The sequence below is a fragment of the Thalassophryne amazonica genome, chromosome 16 (genome assembly GCF_902500255.1).
Source record: "Thalassophryne amazonica chromosome 16, fThaAma1.1, whole genome shotgun sequence".
Classification (NCBI taxonomy): domain Eukaryota; kingdom Metazoa; phylum Chordata; class Actinopteri; order Batrachoidiformes; family Batrachoididae; genus Thalassophryne; species Thalassophryne amazonica.
The window spans coordinates 5,605,525-5,630,195 of NC_047118.1; the positions used below are offsets into that span (position 1 = coordinate 5,605,525).

General features: G+C 42.5%; 1 protein-coding gene and 1 long non-coding RNA gene across 2 annotated transcripts in view; both read left to right on the top strand.

The window, feature by feature from the left end:
• The window catches only part of asic2 (acid-sensing (proton-gated) ion channel 2), a 1,153,097-nt gene that overhangs the window by 228,689 nt on the left and 899,737 nt on the right, over window positions 1-24,671 (top strand). The window lies entirely within an intron of this gene.
• Window positions 2,319-16,175, top strand: LOC117527338. The gene is made up of 3 exons (XR_004565499.1): window positions 2,319-2,519; window positions 8,636-8,641; window positions 16,164-16,175. It is a non-coding gene; the product is annotated as an uncharacterized LOC117527338 (long non-coding RNA).

Sequence of the window (24,671 nt, forward strand, 5' to 3'; positions counted from 1 at the left end):
TGACCAGATCAGTTTGTGACCCATCAGACTGGTTTGTAGTTCTGGTTTCTGCAGTGTGAAGCAAATATGAGTCAACAACTGCCCTGTATGGGACAAGAGTCCTGCCTAGCCAAGGCCGGTACCATCCCAGACACCCTGAGCAGGTGTCTTTGTGGGATGGAAGCTGAACTACCAACATATACGAGGTCTATTAGAAAAGTATCCGACCTTATTATTTTTTTCAAAAACCATATGGATTTGAATCACGTGTGATTACATCAGACATGCTTGAACCCTCGTGGGCATGCGAGAGTTTTTTCACGCCTGTCGGTTACGTCATTCGCCTGTGGGCAGTCTTTGAGTGAGGAGTCGTCCACCCGCTCGTCGATTTTTTTCATTGTCTAGGAATGGCTCAGAGACTGTTGCTTTGTTTGATAAAAATTTTTTCAAAACTGTAAGGCACAACTGAGTGGACACCATTCAATAAATTCAGCTGGTTTTCGGTAAAAATTTTAACGACTGATGAGAGATTTTGGTCTGGTAGTGTCGCTTTAAGGACGGTCCACGGCGCCTGACGGTGATCTGCGCTTCGAGGCGGCAGCGTCTCGCAGTTTCAAGTTGAAAACTTCCACATTTCAGGCTCTGTTGACGCAGTAAGTCGTCAGAGAACAGAGAATTTTCAGAAGAAGTCGGCATGAGGAGTTTATTCGGACATTCCATTGTTAACGGTCATTTTGTAATGAAAGAACGTGCGGGCAGAGTCGCATGTCGGGCTGGACCCGACCGCGGGGGGTCGCGGCAGGAAAAACACCTCCGTTGGAAATCTTAACGGGCAAGTTGGAACATGCCCAAGCTGTTAAACAATTTCTCAGTTACTCACTTGTTGAAAGCCATTAAAAGCCGCCTGAATTCTACAAATGGTTTTCAACACGGAGGTGTTTTTCCTGTCGCAGCGCACACAGATTTGCCGAGTCGTCACGGAAACAACTCGGCGAATTTGCGCGTACGTCTTTCATTAAAAAAATGTCCTTAAACAGTGGAATGTCCGCATAAATTCCTCATGCCGGCCTCTTCTGAATCTTCTCTGTTCTCTCACGATGTCCTGGGTGAATTAAGCCTTAAATTAGGATGTTTTCAGGTCGAAACAGGCCGACGACGGCGCCTGGAAGCGCTGCAGGACGTCCCGCTCCGTGGGAAGTCCTTACACCGACAGAAACACCCCATAATCTCTCATCAGCCATCACAACTTTTCACAGAAAACCAGCTTAATTTCTCGAATAGTGTCCACTCGGATATTCCTCACAGGTCCAGAAAAAATTTTGATAAAGCAACGCGCGCCGTCTCGCGCAGCGTGTGAAACAAAGGAATTCAGCCGAGAGGGCGGGACCACATCTCACTCAAGGCCTGCCCACAGGGAAATGACGTCACCGACACGCGTGAAAAAACTCACGCATGCGCACGAGGGTTCAAGCATGATTGGTATAATCGCATGTCATTCAAATCCATATAGTTAAAAAAAAAAATAAAAGGGTCGGTTTATTATCTAAGAGACCTCGTACTTTGGGGCCAAAATGCATTTAGTCAGCCCCTGATTGTACAAGTTCTTCTACTTAGAAAGATGAGAGAGGTCTGTAATTTTCATCATAGGTACACTTCAACTATGAGAGACAAAATGAGGAAAAAAATCCAAGGAATCACATTGTAGGATTTTTAAAGAATTTATTTGGAAGTTATGGTGGAAAATAAGTATTTGGTCACCCACAAACAAGCAAGATTTCTAGCTCTCACAGACCTGTAACTTCTTCTTTAAGAAGCTTTTATGTCCTCCACCTGTTACCTCTATTAATGCACCTGTTTGAACTCGTTATCTGTATAAAAGACACCTGTCCACAGTCTCAAACAGTCAGACTCCAAACTCAACCATGGTCAAGACCAAAGAGCTGTCAAAGGACACCAGGAAGAAAATTGTAGATGTACAACAGGCTGGGAAGAGTGAATCTAAAATAGTCAAGCAGGTTGGTGTGAATAAATTAACTGTGGGAGCAATTGTAAGAAAATGGAAGACATACAAGACCATTGATAATCTCCCTCGATCTGGGGCTCCACGCAAGATGTCATCCCGTGGGGTCAAAATGATCATGAGAACGGTGAACAAGAATTCCAGAACTACATGGAGGGACTTGATGAATGACCTGCAGAGAGCTGGGACCAAAGTTACATAGGCTACACACTATGCAGAGAGGGACTCAAATCCTGCAGTGCCAGGCGTGTCCCCCTGCTTAAGCCAGTACATGTCCAGGCCTGTCTGAAGTTTGCCAGAGAGCATATGATCCAGAAGAGGATTGGGAGAAATCAAAATAGAACTTTTTTGGTAAAAACTCAACTCACCGTGTTTGGAGGAAGAAGAATGCTGAGTTGCATTCCAAGAACACCATATCTTCTATGAAGCATGGTGGTGGAAACTTCATGCATTGGGGCTGTTTGTCTGCAAATGGGACAGGATGACTGATCTGTGTTAAGGGAAGAATGAATGTGGCCATGTATCATGAGATTTTAAGCCAAAACCTTCTTCTATCAGTGAGAGCATTGAAGATGCAATGTGACAGGGTCTTCCAGCATGACAATGATCCCAAACACACTGCTCAGGCAACGAAGGAGTGGCTCCGTAAAAAGCATTTCAGTGTGCTGGAGTGGCCAATCCAGTCTCCAGACCTCAACCCCAAAGAAAATTTGTTGAGGGAGTTGAAAGTCCATGTTGCCCAGTGACTGCCCCAAAACATCACTGCTCTAGAGGAGATCTGCATGGAGGATTGGACCAAAATACCAGTTACAATGTGTGCAAACCTGGTGAAGACTTACAGGAAATGTTTGACCTCTGTCACTACTAACAAAGATTATGTTACAAAGTATTGAATTGAACTTTTGTTATTGACCAAATACTTATTTTCTACCATAATTTACAAATAAATTCTTTAAAAATTCTACAATGTGATTTTTTTTTTCTAATTTTGTCTCTCAAAGTTGACGTGTACCTATGATGAAAATTACAGATCTCTCTCATCCTTCTAAGTAGGAGATCTTACACAATCAGGGACTGACTAAATACTTTTTACCCTGTACTGTAGAGCAGAATTGGGGGATAAGCACCTGCACCAGCAGACTTCAGGACTGCTATGTGACTTAAAGTATGTTTTATTCCAGGTTTTGTGCCTCAGGCTACCTGTATCTCCACCATTGAATAAGACACTTAATTTGCTTTGCCCCCATGCACAGAAGTATAAATGGGTGATAGCTTTGGCTGGGCAAGTAACCTGTGACACTCCTCCAGTTGCTGATTCTTATCCACTTCATGCTGTTATCCATGAATAAGCACTGGCCCAACTGACCTCGAGGCCTGTATATGACACTTCTAGGTCTGAGACAGGTAGGGCTCAACAAGACACCACAGGGGTTGTACATTGTTACCCCTCACTCTAGGCTGAACAGGGTATTGTCATCTTTCCAGTGGCTGAGTGGTTGGGCTTGTTAGCACAGTTGCTCTTGAGTAGAGAGTCCTACTGTCATCACATGTACAGGAAAAGTGTATCAAGTCAAGACCTCGGTGAAGTTACAAAAATGGATAACCTTGAACTATAGCTCAGGGTCACAGACCAAATTTTCTGATTTTCTCCTTAGCGTGATTGTTCTTAAATAGAAAGCCCTATGCCGGGACACTAAACTTACAGGAAAGGTATATCAGGTGAAGAGCTCAATCAAGTAACACCACAAGAATTGCCATGGCAGTGAAACCCAGGGTGTTATGTGCTGACGCGGGTCAGAGAACCGAACCAGCATCTGACAATGGCCCAGCGCTAAATAACCAGAAAGCGGTTCCAAGAAACAAATTTATTCCCCCTCATGTCCAATAATTCGTGTACAACATAAATAGTCAGCTGTCTTGGCAAGGTGAAGGACGGCGCGCTCTCCAGCGCCCAAATGGATCAAAGCCCGGCACTTCTGGACTCAGATTCACCGCCGAACACCCCCCAGGTGGATACGACAAACTGACTCTCCGATGTGTGCTGACAGCATGTGTCCCTCACCCGTCCTCCTTCACAGGCACAATGTGTCAAACCCCGGCGCGGTCCTCAGCGTCTCACAACCGAACATCACAAGGTCGAGTTCCCGGCAATTCTACTCAAATCACTCATGGCTTAAATGCAGAACGCCATCTCATTATCTGCTTCAGCTGAAAGTCTTTAAGTCTGCATGTGAGCATCATCCACAGGTGCTGCAAGTTGTTAGGCCTGCACGTGAACATCCTCCACAGGTGCAGCCAATAGTTCTGATGAGGGTGAAGGACTCTTCCGCCAGCACCTTCTCCACAGAAAAAAACAGTTTGCATACCACCTGGAGAGCAAAGAAAAGAAAACAACACCCAAATGTCCAGCCAAACCCCCCAACACACAACAGTACCCTCCCATCAACAGGAAGCCTCCTGGCGACCGAACAGACCAGGCCCGAGAACAGCACCTCCCTCCAGGGTCCACGACAGGAAGCAGACGGTGTAACGCCCCCAAAGTCCACAGCAGACAGCAGGACAGGGCACCGTGGCTGGAAGGCCGGCTGGCATCAACAAAAACCCCAAAAGAGTCCCAAGTACAACCTAACATACAAGAAAAATACAAAACCCACCCAAACCCTCCCCAGGGGACCGTCCCATCCAACCCCGGGAAGAAAAGAAAAACTCCCAAATCCAATAACCCAACATAGCCCCGACAACACAATACAAACACAATTTCACAAAGAAAAATAACAAACAACCCCTCCAGACAACGTGCAGTGCTCAACACCCCCCAGAAGACCTTTACCGCTAGTTCCAGGAGTAATAACCAAAGCCGGAATCCCACAGAGGTCCCCAGGTATACATGGAGCAACAGCGCCCCCCAGAGGACTGTACCATCAGCCCCAGGAGGCACCCTCCCCACAACCCAGGAACCCCAGACCAGGCCACACTTGGCTAGCCAGCCTCACAATCAATTCCCCCCCCAGAGGACCGTCCCATCAACCCTGGAGGTGGAACCTGGAAGGAAACATAAAAAACACAAAAATCCAACCCCCGGCGGACTCCATTAAACCACCCCGGGGGCAAATAAAACAACCGGAAACCCTGTTACCCTCCCCAGCACCCCGAAAGACCACAGATTACTCCCAGAGCCTATCGTCAGTACAATTTCGGTGAACGGCACAAAACTACCAAGGAAACAGGAAAAACTAACCCAGTCCTATCCCCAAAGTGCAGCGGAAAACTGGAAATACGTCCAGTGCCCCTAAACCGACCATACCACCAGCCTATCGGGAGGGGTGGAACTACCGAAATGGCGAACGGCACAGATCGGCCCACCACTCCGACTGAGGTACGTTCCCGCTGCACTACACCCCGGTAACGCAAATGATGAACGGTCAAAGGCCCACCGGGGCTGGAGTGGAACCGGGTATCAACCAAACCAAAACAACGCCCCTGACAACTCCCCCCTAGGCGCAGAGGTTTTCTGAGAAACGCTCAGCGTAACCAACCTGCACCACCCCACAACCCAAAAGACAAACGGTCTTAGAGTACGTGAGGTTGGGGTTAGGGAAACAGGGAAATAAAAAACAATCAATCAATCAATCAACTTTTTTCTTGTATAGCGCCAAATCACAACAAACAGTTGCCCCAAGGCGCTCCACATTGCAAGGCAAGGCCATACAATAATTATGAAACACAGTCTACGTCTAAAGCAACATAACCAAGGGATGGTCCAGGGTCACCCGATCCAGCCCTAACTATAAGCCTTAGCGAAAAGGAAAGTTTTAAGCCTAATCTTAAAAGTAGAGAGGGTATCTGTCTCCCTGATCTGAATTGGGAGCTGGTTCCACAGGAGAGGAGCCTGAAAGCTGAAGGCTCTGCCTCCCATTCTACTCTTACAAACCCTAGGAACTACAAGTAAGCCCGCAGTCTGAGAGCGAAGCGCTCTAATGGGGTAATATGGTACTATGAGGTCCCTAAGATAAGATGGGACCTGATTATTCAAAACCTTATAAGTAAGAAGAAGAATTTTAAATTCTATTCTAGCATTAACAGGAAGCCAATGAAGGGAGGCCAACACGGGTGAGATATGCTCTCTCCTGCTAGTCCCCGTCAGTACTCTAGCTGCAGCATTCTGAACCAACTGAAGGCTTTTTAGGGAACTTTTAGGACAACCTGATAATAATGAATTACAATAGTCCAGCCTAGAGGAAACAAATGCATGAATTAGTTTTTCAGCATCACTCTGAGACAAGACCTTTCTGATTTTAGAGATATTGCGTAAATGCAAAAAGGCAGTCCTACATATTTGTTTAATATGCGCTTTGAATGACATATCCTGATCAAAAATAACTCCAAGATTTCTCACAGTATTACTAGAGATCAGGGAAATGCCATCCAGAGTAACGATCTGGTTAGACACCATGCTTCTAAGATTTGTGGGGCCAAGTACAATAACTTCAGTTTTATCTGAGTTTAAAAGCAGGAAATTAGAGGTCATCCATGTCTTTATGTCTGTAAGACAATCCTGCAGTTTAGCTAATTGGTGCGTATCCTCTGGCTTCATGGATAGATAAAGCTGGGTATCATCTGCGTAACAATGAAAATTTAAGCAATACCGTCTAATAATACTGCCCAAGGGAAGCATGTATAAAGTGAATAAAATTGGTCCTAGCACAGAACCTTGTGGAACTCCATAATTAACTTTAGTCTGTGAAGAAGATTCCCCATTTACATGAACAAACTGTAATCTATTAGACAAATATGATTCAAACCACCGCAGCGCAATGCCTTTAATACCTATGACATGCTCTAATCTCTGTAATAAAATTTTATGGTCAACAGTATCAAAAGCAGCACTGAGGTCCAACAGAACAAGCACAGAGATAAGTCCACTGTCCGAAGCCATAAGAAGATCATTTGTAACCTTCACTAATGCTGTTTCTGTACTATGATGAATTCTAAAACCTGACTGAAACTCTTCAAATAGACCATTCCTCTGCAGGTGATCAGTTAGCTGTTTTACAACTACCCTCTCAAGAATCTTTGAGAGAAAAGGAAGGTTGGAGATTGGCCTATAATTAGCTAAGATAGCTGGGTCAAGTGATGGCTTTTTAAGTAATGGTTTAATTACTGCCACCTTAAAGGCCTGTGGTACATAACCAACTAACAAAGATAGATTGATCATATTTAAGATTGAAGCATTAAATAATGGTAGGACTTCCTTGAGCAGCCTGGCAGGAATGGGGTCTAATAAGCATGTTGATGGTTTGGATGAAGTAACTAATGAAAATAACTCAGACAGAACAATCGGAGAGAAAGAGTCTAACCAAATACCGGCATCACTGAAAGCAGCCAAAGATAACGATACATCTTTGGGATGGTTATGAGTAATTTTTTCTCTAATAGTCAAAATTTTGTTAGCAAAGAAAGTCACGAAGTCATTACTAGTTAAAGTTAATGGAATACTCAGCTCAATAGAGCTCTGACTCTTTGTCAGCCTGGCTACAGTGCTGAAAAGAAACCTGGGGTTGTTCTTATTTTCTTCAATTAGTGATGAGTAGAAAGATGTCCTAGCTTCACGAAGGGCTTTCTTATAGAGCAACAAACTCTTTTTCCAGGCTAAGTGAAGATCTTCTAAATTAGTGAGACGCCATTTCCTCTCCAACTTACGGGTTATCTGCTTTAAGCTACGAGTTTGTGAGTTATACCACGGAGTCAGACACTTCTGATTTAAAGCTCTCTTTTTCAGAGGAGCTACAGCATCCAAAGTTGTCTTCAATGAGGATGTAAAACTATTGACAAGATACTCTATCTCACTTACAGAGTTTAGGTAGCTACTCTGCTCTGTGTTGGTATATGACATTAGAGAACATAAAGAAGGAATCATATCCTTAAACCTAGTTACAGCGCTTTCTGAAAGACTTCTAGTGTAATGAAACTTATTCCCCACTGCAGGGTAGTCCATCAGGGTAAATGTAAATGTTATTAAAAAATGATCAGACAAAAGGGAGTTTTCAGGGAATACTGTTAAGTCTTCTATTTCCATACCATAAGTCAGAACAAGATCTAAAATATGATTAAAGTGGTGGGTGGACTCATTTACTTTTTGAGCAAAGCCGATAGAGTCTAATAATAGATTAATGCAGTGTTGAGGCTGTCATTCTCAGCATCTGTGTGGATGTTAAAATCGCCCACTATAATTATCTTATCTGAGCTAAGCACTAAGTCAGACAAAAGGTCTGAAAATTCACAGAGAAACTCACAGTAACGACCAGGTGGACGATAGATAATAACAAATAAAACTGGTTTTTGGGACTTCCAATTTGGATGGACAAGACTAAGAGACAAGCTTTCAAATGAATTAAAGCTCTGTCTAGGTTTTTGATTAATTAATAAGCTGGAATGGAAGATTGCTGCTAATCCTCCGCCCCGGCCCGTGCTACGAGCATTCTGACAGTTAGTGTGACTCGGGGGTGTTGACTCATTTAAACTAACATATTCATCCTGCTACATCACCACATTTAACTGTTTTAGTCTGTGGTGCAATTGAAGGTGCTATATTATTTTTTCTTTTTGAATTTTTATGCTTAAATAGATTTTTGCTAGTTATTGGTGGTCTGGGAGCAGGCACCGTCTCTACGGGGATGGGGTAATAGGGGGATGGCAGGGGGAGAGAAGCTGCAGAGAGGTGTATAAGACCACAGCTCTGCCTCCTGGTCCCAACGCTAGACAGTCACAGTTTGGAGGATCCCAAAAATTGGCCAGATTTCTAGAAATGAGAGCTGCTCCCTCTAAAGTGGGATGGATGCCGTCTCTCCTAACAAGACCAGGTTTTCCCCAGAAGCTTTGCCAATTATCAATGAAGCCCACCTCATTTTTTGGACACCACTCAGACAGCCAGCAATTCAAGGAGAACATGCGGCTAAACATGTCACTCCCGGTCTGATTGGGGAGGGGCCCAGAGAAAACAACAGAGTCCGACATTGTTTTTGCAAAGTTACACACCGATTCAATGTTAATTTTAGTGACCTCCGATTGGCGTAACCGAGTGTCATTACTGCCGACGTGAATTACAATCTTACCAAATTTACGCTTAGCCTTAGCCAGCAATTTCAAATGTCCTTTGATGTCGCCTGCTCTGGCCCCCGGAAGACAATTGACAATGGTTGCTGGTGTCGCTAACTTCACATTTCTCAAAACAGAGTCGCCAATAACCAGAGTTTGATCCTCGGCGAGTGTATCGTCGAGTGGGGAAAAACGGTTAGAGATGTGAACGGGTTGACGGTGTACACGGGGCTTCTGTTTAGGGCTACGCTTCCTCCTCACAGTCACCCAGTCAGCCTGCCTTCCCGACTGCACGGGGTCTGCCAGGGGGGAACTAACGGCGGCTAAGCTACCTTGGTCCGCACCGACTACAGGGGCCTGGCTAGCTGTAGAATTTTCCACGGTGCGGAGCCGAGCCTCCAATTCGCCCAGCCTGGCCTCCAAAGCTACGAATAAGCTGCACTTATTACATGTACCGTTACTGCTAAAAGAGGCCGAGGAATAACTAAACATTTCACACCCAGAGCAGAAAAGTACGGGAGAGACAGGAGAAGCCGCCATGCTAAAACGGCTAAGAGCTAGTAGCTACGCTAAGCTAGCGGATTCCCAAACAGGGAATCCGACACTAGACAGGCTGTGGAGCAGCACAGGTAACGCACGACAACAGTGCTAAAATAAAATAAAAATCCACTAGACAGGCTGTGGAGCTGCACAGGTAACGCACGACAACAGTGCTAAAATAAAATAAAAATCCACTAGACAGGCTGTGGAGCAGCACAGGTAACGCACAACAACAGTGCTAAAAAATAAAATAAAATAAAAATAAAAATCCACTGGACAGGCTGTGGAGCAGCACAGGCAACGCACGACAACAGTGCTAAAACAAAATAAAAATCCACTAGACAGGCTGTGGAGCAGCACAGGTAACGCACGACAACAGCGCTAAATAAAAATCCACTGGACAGGCTGTGGAGCAGCACAGGTAACGCACGACAACAGTGGTAAAAAATAAAATAAAAATCCACTGGACAGGCTGTGGAGCAGCACAGGTAACGCACGACAACAGTGCTAAAAAATAAAATAAAAATCCACTGGACAGGCTGTGGAGCAGTACAGGTAACGCACGACAACAGTGATAAAAAATAAATAAATAAATAAATAAATAAAATAAAAAAATAAAATAAAAATCCACTGGACAGGCTGTGGAGCAGCACAGGTAACGCACGACAACAGTGATAAAAAATAAATAAATAAATAAATAAATAAAATAAAAAAATAAAATAAAAATCCACTGGACAGGCTGTGGAGCAGTACAGGTAACGCACGACAACAGTGATAAAAAATAAATAAATAAATAAATAAATAAAATAAAATAATAAAATAAAAATCCACTGGACAGGCTGCGGAGCAGCACAGGTAACACACGACAACAGTGGTAAAAAATAAAATAAAAATCCACTAGACAGGCTGTGGAGCAGCACAGGTAACACACGACAACAGTGCCAAAAAAAATAAAATCAAAATCAAAATCCACTGGACAGGCTGTGGAGCAGCACAGGCAACGCACGACAACAGTGCTAAAACAAAATAAAAATCCACTAGACAGGCTGTGGAGCAGCACAGGTAACGCACGACAACAGTGCTAAAATAAAATAAAAATCCACTAGACAGGCTGTGGAGCAGCACAGGTAACGCACGACAACAGTGGTAAAAAATAAAATAAAATAAAAATAAAAATCCACTGGACAGGCTGTGGAGCAGCACAGGTAACGCACAACAACAGTGCTAAAAAATAAAATAAAAATAAAAATCCACTGGACAGGCTGTGGAGCAGCACAGGCAACGCACGACAACAGCGCTAAAACAAAATAAAAATCCACTAGACAGGCTGTGGAGCAGCACAGGTAACGCACGACAACAGCGCTAAATAAAAATCCACTGGACAGGCTGTGGAGCAGCACAGGCAACGCACGACAACAGCGCTAAAACAAAATAAAAATCCACTAGACAGGCTGTGGAGCAGCACAGGTAACGCACGACAACAGCGCCCAAAAAAATAAAATCAAAATCAAAATCCACTGGACAGGCTGTGGAGCAGCACAGGTAACGCACGACAACAGTGGTAAAAAATAAAATAAAAATCCACTGGACAGGCTGTGGAGCAGCACAGGTAACACACGACAACAGTGCTAAAAAATAAAATAAAAATCCACTGGACAGGCTGTGGAGCAGCACAGGTAACACACGACAACAGTGATAAAAAATAAATAAATAAATAAAATAAAATAATAAAATAAAAATCCACTGGACAGGCTGCGGAGCAGTACAGGTAACGCACGACAACAGTGATAAAAAATAAATAAATAAATAAAATAAAATAATAAAATAAAAATCCACTGGACAGGCTGCGGAGCAGTACAGGTAACGCACGACAACAGTGATAAAAAATAAATAAATAAATAAATAAATAAAATAAAAAAATAAAATAAAAATCCACTGGACAGGCTGTGGAGCAGCACAGGTAACGCACGACAACAGTGATAAAAATAAATAAATAAATAAAATAAAATAATAAAATAAAAATCCACTGGACAGGCTGCGGAGCAGTACAGGTAACGCACGACAACAGTGATAAAAAATAAATAAATAAATAAATAAATAAAATAAAAAAATAAAATAAAAATCCACTGGACAGGCTGTGGAGCAGCACAGGTAACGCACGACAACAGTGATAAAAAATAAATAAATAAATAAAATAAATAAATAAAATAAAAATCCACTGGACAGGCTGTGGAGCAGTACAGGTAACGCACGACAACAGTGATAAAAAATAAATAAATAAATAAATAAATAAAATAAAAAAATAAAATAAAAATCCACTGGACAGGCTGTGGAGCAGCACAGGTAACGCACGACAACAGTGATAAAAAATAAATAAATAAATAAAATAAAATAATAAAATAAAAATCCACTGGACAGGCTGCGGAGCAGTACAGGTAACGCACGACAACAGTGATAAAAAATAAATAAATAAATAAATAAATAAAATAAAAAATAAAATAAAAATCCACTGGACAGGCTGTGGAGCAGCACAGGTAACGCACGACAACAGTGATAAAAAATAAATAAATAAATAAAATAAATAAATAAAATAAAAATCCACTGGACAGGCTGTGGAGCAGTACAGGTAACGCACGACAACAGTGATAAAAAATAAATAAATAAATAAATAAATAAAATAAAATAATAAAATAAAAATCCACTGGACAGGCTGCGGAGCAGCACAGGTAACACACGACAACAGTGGTAAAAAATAAAATAAAAATCCACTAGACAGGCTGTGGAGCAGCACAGGTAACACACGACAACAGTGCCAAAAAAAAAAAAATCAAAATCCACTGGACAGGCTGTGGAGCAGCACAGGCAACGCACGACAACAGTGCTAAAACAAATAAAAATCCACTAGACAGGCTGTGGAGCAGCACAGGTAACGCACGACAACAGTGCTAAAATAAAATAAAAATCCACTAGACAGGCTGTGGAGCAGCACAGGTAACGCACGACAACAGTGGTAAAAAATAAAATAAAATAAAATAAAAATCCACTGGACAGGCTGTGGAGCAGCACAGGTAACGCACAACAACAGTGCTAAAAAATAAAATAAAAATAAAAATCCACTGGACAGGCTGTGGAGCAGCACAGGCAACGCACGACAACAGCGCTAAATAAAAATCCACTAGACAGGCTGTGGAGCAGCACAGGTAACGCACGACAACAGCGCTAAATAAAAATAAAAATCCACTAGACAGGCTGTGGAGCAGCACAGGTAACGCACGACAACAGCGCTAAATAAAAATCCACTGGACAGGCTGTGGAGCAGCACAGGTAACGCACGACAACAGTGCTAAAAAATAAAATCAAAATCCACTGGACAGGCTGTGGAGCAGCACAGGTAACGCACGACAACAGTGCTAAAAAAAAAATAAAAAAAATAAAATAAAATAATAAAATAAAAATCCACTGGACAGGCTGCGGAGCAGCACAGGTAACACACGACAACAGTGCCAAAAAACAAAACAAAAATCCACTGAACAGGCTGTGGAGCAGCACAGGTAACACACGACAACAGTGGTAAAAAATAAAATAAAAATCCACTGGACAGGCTGTGGAGCAGCACAGGTAACACACGACAACAGTGCTAAAAATAAAATAAAAATCCACTGGACAGGCTGTGGAGCAGCACAGGTAACACACGACAACAGTGGTAAAAAATAAAATAAAATCCACTGGACAGGCTGTGGAGCAGCACAGGTAACACACGACAACAGTGGTAAAAAATAAAATAAAAATCCACTGGACAGGCTGTGGAGCAGCACAGGTAACACACGACAACAGTGGTAAAAAATAAAATAAAAATCCACTGGACAGGCTGTGGAGCAGCACAGGCAACGCACGACAACAGCGCCAAAAAATAAAATAAAAATCCACTGAACAGGCTGTGGAGCAGCACAGGTAACACACGACAACAGCGCCAAAAAATAAAATAAAAATCCACTGGACAGGCTGTGGAGCAGCACAGGTAACACACGACAACAGTGCTAAAATAAAATAAAAATCCACTAGGCAGGCTGTGGAGCAGCACGACAACAGTGCTAAAAAATAAAATAAAAATAAAAACGAAAGCGTTAGCAAGCTAGTTAGCTTGCCAACGCTGATGAAGGTTAGCTGATAAAAGAGCTCCGTCGCGATGCTTCGACCGTTAGAGGTCTTCTTTAGGCGTTGGAGCACGGTGAAAAAGTAAAAAAAAGTAAAAAAGTCTTGAAAAAGACTGTTAATTCAAAGAACTCAAACAGCTCAGTTCAAACAGCTGTTTGAACCTAAGTTCAAATAATGAAGACATACGATTACCTGAGTCCAGCCGAGCTCCGAACTGCCAGTCGTTCAACCAACCAGAACAGCCTCTAATTCCTTAAACACTTTACAACCCCTACATGAAAACAAAAACAGACCAAATAACTAAATAACCAGAGGTCTGCCCCTTTATACATATATATATATATATATATATATATATATATATATATATATTATGCCTGTCCAAAAACACCTGGAGATACATCATCGTTATCTTTCTTGACGCTTATGTGACCAGGGCAATATGGCTGTTTCACCTCGTCCGAGCTGCATGGGCTCATCCGCAAGAGGAGCCAGAGGTTCCGTCAGAGGAGTCTCAGTGGGGCGAAGAAGAGGCGGCCCTGATCTGTGTCGGCGAAAGCCCCGAGACAGAAAGACCCGCTCAGATGTCTGCCCTCTCTCGCATCCACGCTCCTTTATCCGATCATCTAGACTAATAACCAAAGATATTAGCTCATCTAAATCTTTTGGTTCGTCACGGACTGCTAGCTCCTCTTTTAATAAATTGTTCAAACCATCCACAAACACTCCTCTCAAAGCCGCGGCATTCCAACCGGACTGAGCAGAAAAAATTCAGAAATCAATGGAATAATCCGCCGCACTCCGCCTCCCCTGCCTGAGATTCAGCAACCGTTGGGCAACGGTATTTGTTTTCACCGGATGGTCAAAAACCAATCGGAACTCCCGGGAGAAATCCTTAAAGGATCCTAACAATGGAGAGTTATTGCTCCACAACGCAGTGACCCAAGCTAAGGCGTCACCTCGAAGCAAATTTGTCACATATGAGACACGGCTACCATCAGAAGAGAAGGAAGCTGGTCGCTGAGCAAAAACCAGAGAACATTGCATCAAAAACGGAGCACAGGCGTCAACGTTTCACGCATAAGGTGCAATAATTCGTGTACAACATATATAGTCAGCTGTCTTGGCAAGGTGAAGGACGGCGTGCTCTCCAGCGCCCAAATGGATCAAAGCCCGGCACTTCTGGACTCAGATTCACCGCCGAACACCCCCCAGGTGGATACGACAGACTGACTCTCCGATGTGTGCTGACAGCATGTGTCCCTCACCCGTCCTCCTTCACAGGCACGATGTGTCAAACCCTGGCGCGGTCCTCAGCGTCTTACAACCGAACGTCACAAGGTCGAGTTCCCGGCAATTCTGCTCAAATCACTCATGGCTTAAATGCAGAACGCCATCTCATTATCTGCTTCAGCTGAAAGTCTTTAAGTCTGCACGTGAGCATCATCCACAGGTGCTGCAAGTTGTTAGGCCTGCACGTGAACATCCTCCACAGGTGCAGCCAATAGTTCTGATGAGGGTGAAGGACTCTTCTGCCAGCACCTTCTCCACAGAAAAAAACAGTTTGCATACCACCTGGAGAGCAAAGAAAAGAAAACAATACCCAAATGTCCAGCCAAACCCCCCAACACACAACACAGGGATTTCACTGCCACGGAGGATGAAAGGTAGCACAGGCAGGCGCCAGTATTTTTTCATATTGTGCTTATGGAACTGATCGTGACTGACCTTCACACTGTAAACTGTTACTTACATGTGCATTTTGAAACTCAATTTTTATGGGTCACAAAGTCAAGTCAGTTTATTTATGCAGCATATGTGTATAAAACAGCCAGGGTTAAATGTACCGTGACCCTTATTCTGGACAATTTGAAAACGTCTTTGCACTCCAACCATTCAAATTATATCATTCAGAGGCTTTTATATGAAGGTACCACACAAATTTTTAATGAAGCACTGTGAATCTCTTAAAGTTGACGAATGATCACTGGCTATTAATGGAAAAGCAAACAAGCCAGTTGTAGTATCAATATGTCTGTTATTTCTGAAAACGTCATCTTCAAGCACTCCATGCAAATGATCCACTGTTATTGATAGGTGCTAGCTTTTTGACAGATTTTCTGAGAAAGTACTATTAAAGCAGTGCAACCTCAGAGCAAGGAAGAAGAGGTAAATGAAGACGAGCAAGAAAAGATGCCAATTTACTGAGTGCAAAGCAAAAATTGGACTGTTTATGTACCTGCCATTTATTTCACATCTAATTTTTAATTCTTAAGGTGTTATTTTGACACTTTGTGGTTAAACCTGGCAGAGGGTTTGAATTGTTTGTTATGGTCCATTCACACTCAATTAGCCCTGTGTCTGTCGAGGAAAGTAAAAATTTGATTACCGTTGACCAACACCGAGGTCCGCCAGACTCCGCAAGAGCTAAGTTGGCATTAGTCAGGCAGCGCTAGTATTTACTGTGGCCCCAGAAAAATTTTCAACATGCTTAAAATCTTTGACGATCATACTAAATTGCCAGCAAGAGTTGGACTCCGCTATTACTGCTCCATTTGCCTCCGCCAGCCTCTGCCACCTCTTCTGGATCCCTTGGGCATTAAGAAATATGTCGAACCTCTCTTGACAACACACCAGTTGCAAGTGATGAAATTGCATAGTTATGTCGAGTTTATATAGGGTACATCCTGTAATATCTCAAATGTTAAGTCAACGATCAGCTCTACCAAACTACACTACTGCTCCATGGAGTGCACTACCAATGTGCCCGTCACCCCAATGGTTAACATTGAAGTACAACCTATAGTAAGTCAATGGACTGTCACCAAACGTCAAGCTCCACCAGTACAACATCTCCCTTTTCTGAACTACATCAACCTGATTGAAGACAGGAAATGTGGACCCCTGGAGTGAGCCTTCTCTGCTTTTCATAGAGATTTTGAAGAATTTGTTATTTCGGCCAGCGTCAGCCACTTAACGTCATAGTGTGAATGGACCTTTAGTGTTCAGCAGATCAACATGGATTCACCTCTCTTCAAGTGTTATTTAAATCTCTTAAGCTGTTATTTTAATTCTTAACTGCTCATTTAACCCTTTAGTGTTGAAAATACACTTTCATATTTTCAACACTAAATGGTATTTTAACCCAATGCACGTGTTTATTTAACACTGTGGTTTAGTGGGATCCAATGCACTTATTGATATAACAGTGACCCATTGTACTTGTTGATTTAATACTGTGGTGATGTGGGACCCGATGCGCTTATTGATTACCTCCGCCAACAAAGTTAGGCAGAGGTTATGCTTTCACCCCAGTTTATTTGTCTGTTTATGAACAGCCTGTAACACACATATTTTCCTATATCGTTATGAAAGTTTTACAGAGGATTCATATCCTGATAGGCAAGAACTGATTCAATTTTCAAAGTCATAGGTCTATAGTGTAAATAAAAATAATAATTTGCAAATTATGGACTTTAAACTTTGGTTGTTATCTTTGCTGCACACAGTGGCCACATAAGATGTAACAAGTTAAAATATTTAATAATTGTTAATATCCAAAATTTTAACATTTTAATACCTAGGTACGTGACTCCTTCCTGTACTATTGTGAACTGAGTATTCACAATAGGTTTTCTCCTCTCCTCCTCATTAAGAAACATAATTACTGACTTTGTATTATTTATTTTATATCCAGAAAAAAGCCCAAAGTCTACAATTACACTATTGTGTATTATGTCGTCTGCAAATAATGAAATAAGGTGACTGCTCTCGCCAATGCTAACACCTACTATTCCTGTATTTTGTCGTGCAGCCATCGCCAGAGGTTCTATAGCTAGTATGAACAGCAACGGCGAGAGCAGACAGCCCTGTCGGGTTGAGCGCTGCAGGTTGAAGGGTTTCGAAACGTTATTGTTAAGATTTGTGCAGTTGGATTCGTATACAGTAATCTTGTCCATTGAATAAATGTTGGGCCTAGGCCATATCTTGAAAGCAGGCACGATGAGCACTCTGCTGGGGGTTTGTTTGGTTTTAAAATAAGGGTTATTGTGGCTAATCTTAGTGATTCTGGGAGAATGCCGCACTCAAATGATTCATTAAACATATTAAGGAGAGGCTGTACTAGCTTGTCTTTAAATGCTTTGTAAAACTCTATTGGGAACCCGTCGGGCCCAGGTGCTTTGCCACTATTCATCTCTCCTATTGCTTCTAGTATGTCAGTTATAGTCAATGGGCTATCGAGAGCTATTTTATCTTCTTCTGATAGTATTTGAAATTGCAATTTGTTTAAAAATGTGTCTTGAGCTTCATCATTATCACTGCATTCTGACTTATATAATAGCTCGTAAAGTGCCCTGAATCTTTCATTGATCTCTACTGGATCATAAATCAGCTCGTCTGAAGTGGATTTTATGCTAAAGATTGTTCTCTCTGCCTGTATTTTTTTAACCCTCCAAGCCAGCAGTTTACCCGCTTTTTCTCCCTGATCATAATATGCTTGTTTGGTCCACATTAAGCTCTTTGCCACTTTATCAGATGTCAATTCATCATATTTAGCTCTCATGACATTTAACTTGTTAAGATCACTCGGGTCACTATTATTATAAAATTTATTCTCTAGGGCTTTGATGTCCTTTTCTAATGATTGAATTTCTTGGTTACTTTTTTTTTTTTTTTTTTGGGTAGCAGTGTAACTTATGATCTCTCCCCTTATGTAAGCTTTATAGGCTTCCCACCTAATACTCGCTGTGGTTTCTTCATTATTTAGTTCAAAATATTTATCTGTGCAGTTTTCTACAAAATGAACAAAAGTTGGGTCTTTCAACAAAAATCCTTGAAATTTTATTTTCATAGAGACCGCTGCATGATCACTTATCACAATACTATTATAACAGCAATCTTTAACTTGAGGTTCCAATTGTGACACTTCTTATGATAATTTGAAATCTGTACAGTATGATGTTTGATAGCAGGGGTGGTGGCCAAGTGGTTAATGCACTTGGTTTCAGTGCAGAAGTCTCCGGGGTTCAAGTCCCACCCTTGCCATATTTCTCCATGCAATGTGGAGTTGCGTCAGGAGAGGCATCCGGCGTAAAACTTGTGCCAGAATCAACATGCAGATCCACCTTGGATCTGCTGTGGCGACCCCGAGTGGAAAACAAGGGAGCAGCCGAAAAGACTTACTTACAGTGTGATGTTTGATGAGATGCCATTATATGTAGAAAATCAAACAAACTCAATGCTGACAAATATTGAAGGCAGTCTGGCATGACATTCAAAGTACATAAAAAAAAAAAAACACTTAAGCTGCAGGCATAGTAAGATCTTCAATGGAAATGACAAGCAATTTTATCTAATTCAGAAATGTTTAATGAAAAAATAAAGTTTCCATTTATACTCTTTTACACGGCAGAAAAACTACAAGGTGTTGTATTGGTTTTTTTTAAATAAATTTGCATTGATTCTAATAATAATAATTTCTATGATTTTACTTGATTTTAAAGCACTTTAAAATTTATCATTTAGTTCTAGAACGTGCAAAAAGTATATTTTTAATTGCTTGAATTGTGGACAAACAACAATACTACTACTACTCCTAATAAAAATAATAACAACAATAAATGCTACATACCTAGTAATGATTGCAAATTTCAACAAATTAAATCATTTAAGTAATTTTCAAGTTGTAATTAAAAAAATAATTTGATCCTATCTTGTGAATTATAATCATTTGGCAAATAAGACACTGGGCAAAGCCTACACCAGCTCCAAGTACACCTACAACACATCTCCCTCTCCCAATTTTGACTCCTCTGTCCACATCCTTGTCATTTTAACACCTGCATACATACATACTGTGAGGTGAAACTGATTGAACAAGCAAGACAACAAGCTGGTGTGGCCTGAGCAGAACATCTCAGCATAACAGGATTGCTTTGACACCACATCCTGGAGCATCTTTACAACCACCTTACTGACCTACAGGAGTACACTGAGATTGTTGAGATTGAGATTGAGATTGCTCCATCACCAAGAACAGTGACGATGTGATGTTTTCAGCGACATTCACCATGTGCTCCACTCAGAAACTGTGGTTGACCAGAGAAGACCGATCCCCACTGAGGACCCGAGCTACTGCCTTCAGGGCATGTGGTAGTGCAGTCATCCAGGACAGCAAAGATCAATCAGAACATCAAAAACCAGAAACACACTACACCTGTGACAGGAAATCCAGGACATCACAGACTAGAAAGTTCCACCCATATGACAGTGACCCCTCTTCCCTCTTAAGGTAAATTTTTTACTTAGCTTAGTAGTAGTTTTTATTCTATACTCTGCACAGTGGGTCTGAGAGGACTAAAATTTCATCTGTGCTGTGTGTCGAGCATGTATAGCATATTTGACAATAAAGCTGACTTTGACTTGACTTGACTTTGACTCTATCACTTCTATAACTTCTATATAGGCTTTGAAACCTCAAACAGCACACCTGCCCTGAAAGCCCTGCTGTGGCCCAAACACACTCAGTGCCTTTCCTTAGCCACCCTGAGAGATGCTTCATCTAGGACCAACACTTACAAGGCTTCAGGTCTGGCCAACATACCAGAGGGACTGTGTGAAGCAGCTGAAAGATGTTCTTCCAGATATCTTCACCACCTCTCTAAGCAAACCTGTTGCTTCCAAGTACATCAGGTCTGCCAACAACATGCCCTGTCAAAAATGTCCTCTGTAAACCTATTAGATTACCTAAATAATAATTATTGTTTTTAATCCAGCCTACTAACCCTTGCTGTCATAACTCATGTGCCACTCGTATCATTGTTGGTGTCGGTGATGTAGTTTCGAGATGTATGTTTTATAGGTGTCAGTTTGTCACATCTGTTGTCTTGAAAGCATATCTGTCTCCGGTGCTGAAGTGGAGTGGGTGATAGGACCAGGGGATCAAGAGTCAGATCAAGAGTCTTTATTGTCATAGGCACAATGAAAACCAGGTTGCCCGTGAAAACCCATGCCAGGTTGTTGTCTACACACCAGGTTGTTAACTTCTGGACCTTCTCCCTGTAGGCTGCCTCATCTCCCATTGAGATCAGTCTGACCACTGTGGTGTCATCAGCAAATATGACAATGAAGTAGTTTCTGTGGGCCAGACTGCAGTCGTAGGTGTAGAGACGGTAGAGGAGGGAGCTCAGCATGCAGGCCTGTAGTGAGCCGGTGTTCAGTGTGCAGGTGGAGGAAAGGTGGGTGCCAAGTCTCAGTCTGGGGTCTGTTGGTCAGGAAGTCCTTTATCCAGGACATGTGAGAGGGGGGAGACCCAAGATGTCCAGTTTGGTGGTGAGACTATCTGGAATGATTGTGTTGAATGCCACAAAGAGCAACGTGGCTCTCCTGTTGTTCCAGGTGACTCAGCATAGCGTGCAGAGCTATGGCGATGATGGCCTCTGTGGATCTGTTCGCCCACTATGCAAAGTGATGGGAGTCTAGTGTGTGTGTGTGTGTGTGTGTGTGTGTGTGTGTGTTGGGGTGGGGTACAGTCTTTGATGTGCTGGAGAACCAGTCTCTCAAAGCCTGTTTGTGGGTAACATTTTTGGTACGGGGATGACTGCAACAGATTATTGGGTCAGGGAAAGATTAAAAATCCTGCAGAAGATACCAGACACATGGTGGACACATGCTCTGAGCACTTTGCAGGGTACTCCATCTGTGCCAGCAGCCTTCCTGGGGTTCACTGCCAGGAGCACGTGCCTCACATCATGCTCCTCTACAGTAAGTGGGGAGCGGTGTTGGAACCTGGTGGGGGTGGGGGCAGGGCTGGAGCAGATGAGTGATGCTGCGATGATTCAAATCAAGCAAAGAAGCAGTTGAGCTCCTCTGCTAGCGACATGCTCAGGTCTCCTGAAGTCACATCACAGCCTTTGAAATTGGTGATGCTCTGTAGACCCTGCCACACCTCCTGTGGTCTTATAGTCTACTTTGGCTTTCTTAATTCCTTTTTTCAGGTCAGCTTGAGTCGCACTGTAAAGAGGTCTGTCGCCTGACCTGAAGGCAGTGTCACAGGCTTTGAGAAGTGAGTGGACCTGGCTGGTCATCCAGGGTTTCTGGTTTAGAAAAAGCTGGATGACTTTGTCCACAGACACAGTTCCCATACAAAACTTGATATTGTCCAGTGATGTTGCTTTGAATTTAAGCAGGAGTCTCTTTGGGCTGGATGTCTCTTTGGACTGGATGCTGTTGACTGCATTTGTTAGTTTGTTAGTTGCAAGCCATTGTGTCAAAATGACCTTGTCTCCATGACAACCATGTGTTTCCATATCTTGCTTTTCACTCCTGTCCTTTCCTGCCTCTGTGTGGATGTGTTATCGCGCTTGTTCCTCTCCAACCTTCAGATTAATGTAGTTGCTCGAAGAAGCAGGAAATGGAGACTAAAGGTGACACAAAATATTTCCTGGAGACGCAGGCAGGCAAGAGGGAAATAAGATGACATGAGTTTATTAATGCACGTTTCCAACAAACATGAGGGACCGGAGGTCGACAAACTGTGTACTTGTACAGACAGTAGTTTTTTCTGATAGTATATTTTCTTGAGCCTCTTGTTTTCTGATGCAGTAATAGAACAATAAACATGCATGCATGTGTGTGTGTGTGTGTCGGGGGGGGGGTTACAGCCAGATCCATAAGTAATTGGACACTGACATCATCTGTGCATGTAGTGTAGACCATCCATATCTATCTATCTACCGACTGTAAACTATAAACAGTTAAGATTCAGAAATGACAAAGAAAATGCTAGTCTTTTTGTGGTCTTTTTAAAAATTATTCAAGTGTTTGTAACATAATAAAAACACAGATCTCAAGATACGAGGTCTGTCCAAAAAGTATCGTACCTTTTCATTTTTTTCAAAAACTATATGGATTTGATTCATATGTTTTTACGTCAGCCAAGCTTAAACCTTCGTGCGCATGTGTGAGTTTTTCCACGCCTGTCGGTTGCGTCATTCGCCTGTGAGCACGCCTTGTGGGAGGAGTGGTCCAGCCCCCTCATCGGATTTTCATTGTCAGGAAATGGCGGAATGATTTGGGCTTTTTTTCCCATCAGAATTTTTTCAGAAACTGTTAGAGACTGGCAGCTGGAAACCATTCGAAAAATGTATCTGGCTTTCGGTGAAAATTTTACGGGCTTCACAGAGAATAAGGAGTGTTACTACAGCTTTAAGGATGCCCCACAATGGCGCACAGCGCGCCGCGCTCCGAGCCGCCATCGAGAGGCAGAAAACACCACATCATTTCTAAACGGATGGCTGTGTGGAGCTGGGACCGTCATGAGCAATTTCTCTGGTTATCACAAGAGCTGGACATCAACCATTTTCTGGCAGATTTCACTTTTAACAAGAGATTTTGTCATGGAAAGCCTCGCGGAGGCTTCGCGCGTCAGGACCGATTCGCTGATCGAGCGAGACAAAGGAACACCTCCGTTTCGGAGTGCCAGGGGACAAGTTGGGACATGCCCAGCTCTCCACAATTTCTCTTATACTCACTGGGCTGGTAAGCATTGAAAGCCGAGATAGGCATGTCCATGACACAGTCTCAGGCGGAAAAACAACACACTGTGTTTAGTGCTACCAAAAATGCAAATGAACTAATTTAACAAAATTTATGTCATTTAATGTAGAATGAATAGATGGGGATCCATCCATCCATCCATTTCCTATGCCTGCTTACTCAAATTAAGTGTCACGGGGGGTGGGTGCTATCCCTGCAGACATAGGGTGTGAGGCATGGATGGGGATGTAAAAATTAACAACACTAATCTCTAATCTGTCAGTGTTGATAAAATCTTCCAAGTAAATGTCACATTCTAATATGCGATGCCTCCTGCTGAAAGCTCGGACTGCTAAGTTTAAATGACAAGATATTGAAAGTGGGTTTTTAACATCATGCTGGTGTCAGCTGATTGCTGGTAAGGTCAAGAACATAATAAATCAATTTGCACCCTGTCACATCACTTCCAAAAAACGACCAAAAAAAAAAAAAAGCTTGTGTGGGGGAAAACCATAATCAAATTTCTGTGGTTGCACCAAAATGTTTCTTGATGTGCACATTAATGGCTTTAAATTTCATTATTTTGTTGGAGCCAATTTTCATTGTGTTTTAAAAAACACAATGCTCCTGCCACCTTCCTTCACTCTGAGATTACGCGCCTTGTACATAATAAAACAGCATTTGGTACAAATGTATGTGCTGTTCCCTTCAGACTGCATGACAGATCATTAAGGGTCCTGTCAGTTTAATCCACTTATAACTAGGGATGTCCTGATCCGATCACGTGATCGGAAATCGGGTCCGATCACGTGGTTTCAGACTTGATCAAAATCGGACTTTGCATCCCAAACAGGAATCCGATATAGATTTTATCGTCATTATTTTGATCAGAGCTGTTTCAAGCTCATTATTGCAGATTAATGGACCTTTCACGTGTCGGAAACTTCAGAGGCATCGAAAATCGGTCTAAAAAGCATTATTTTCAATGAGACGTGTTGGTTTTTAGAGGCGTCAGAAGTGTTGTGTCAAAAGCTACGCTTCTGACCGGAGCACGCATTGCCGCTTGTCGGCAGGCTGACGCGGTCAAAGTTCAACCCAATCTTTTTTAAATGTTTTTATTTATTTTTTATTGAACAAAAGAAAAAAAACAAAAGTTCAACCCAATCCAACTTTCGACGCTCTGAGGTGTGACGTAGCTTCGTGCTGTCCAATAGGAACGACGCGTTGGGCCAAAACACAGAAGACTAGTGGCAGAAACCACTGATCTCTACAAAACAGATTGGTACAGAAACCACTGATCTCTACAAAACAGAAACGTGTCACAGGACTGCTCATTTATAGAGCA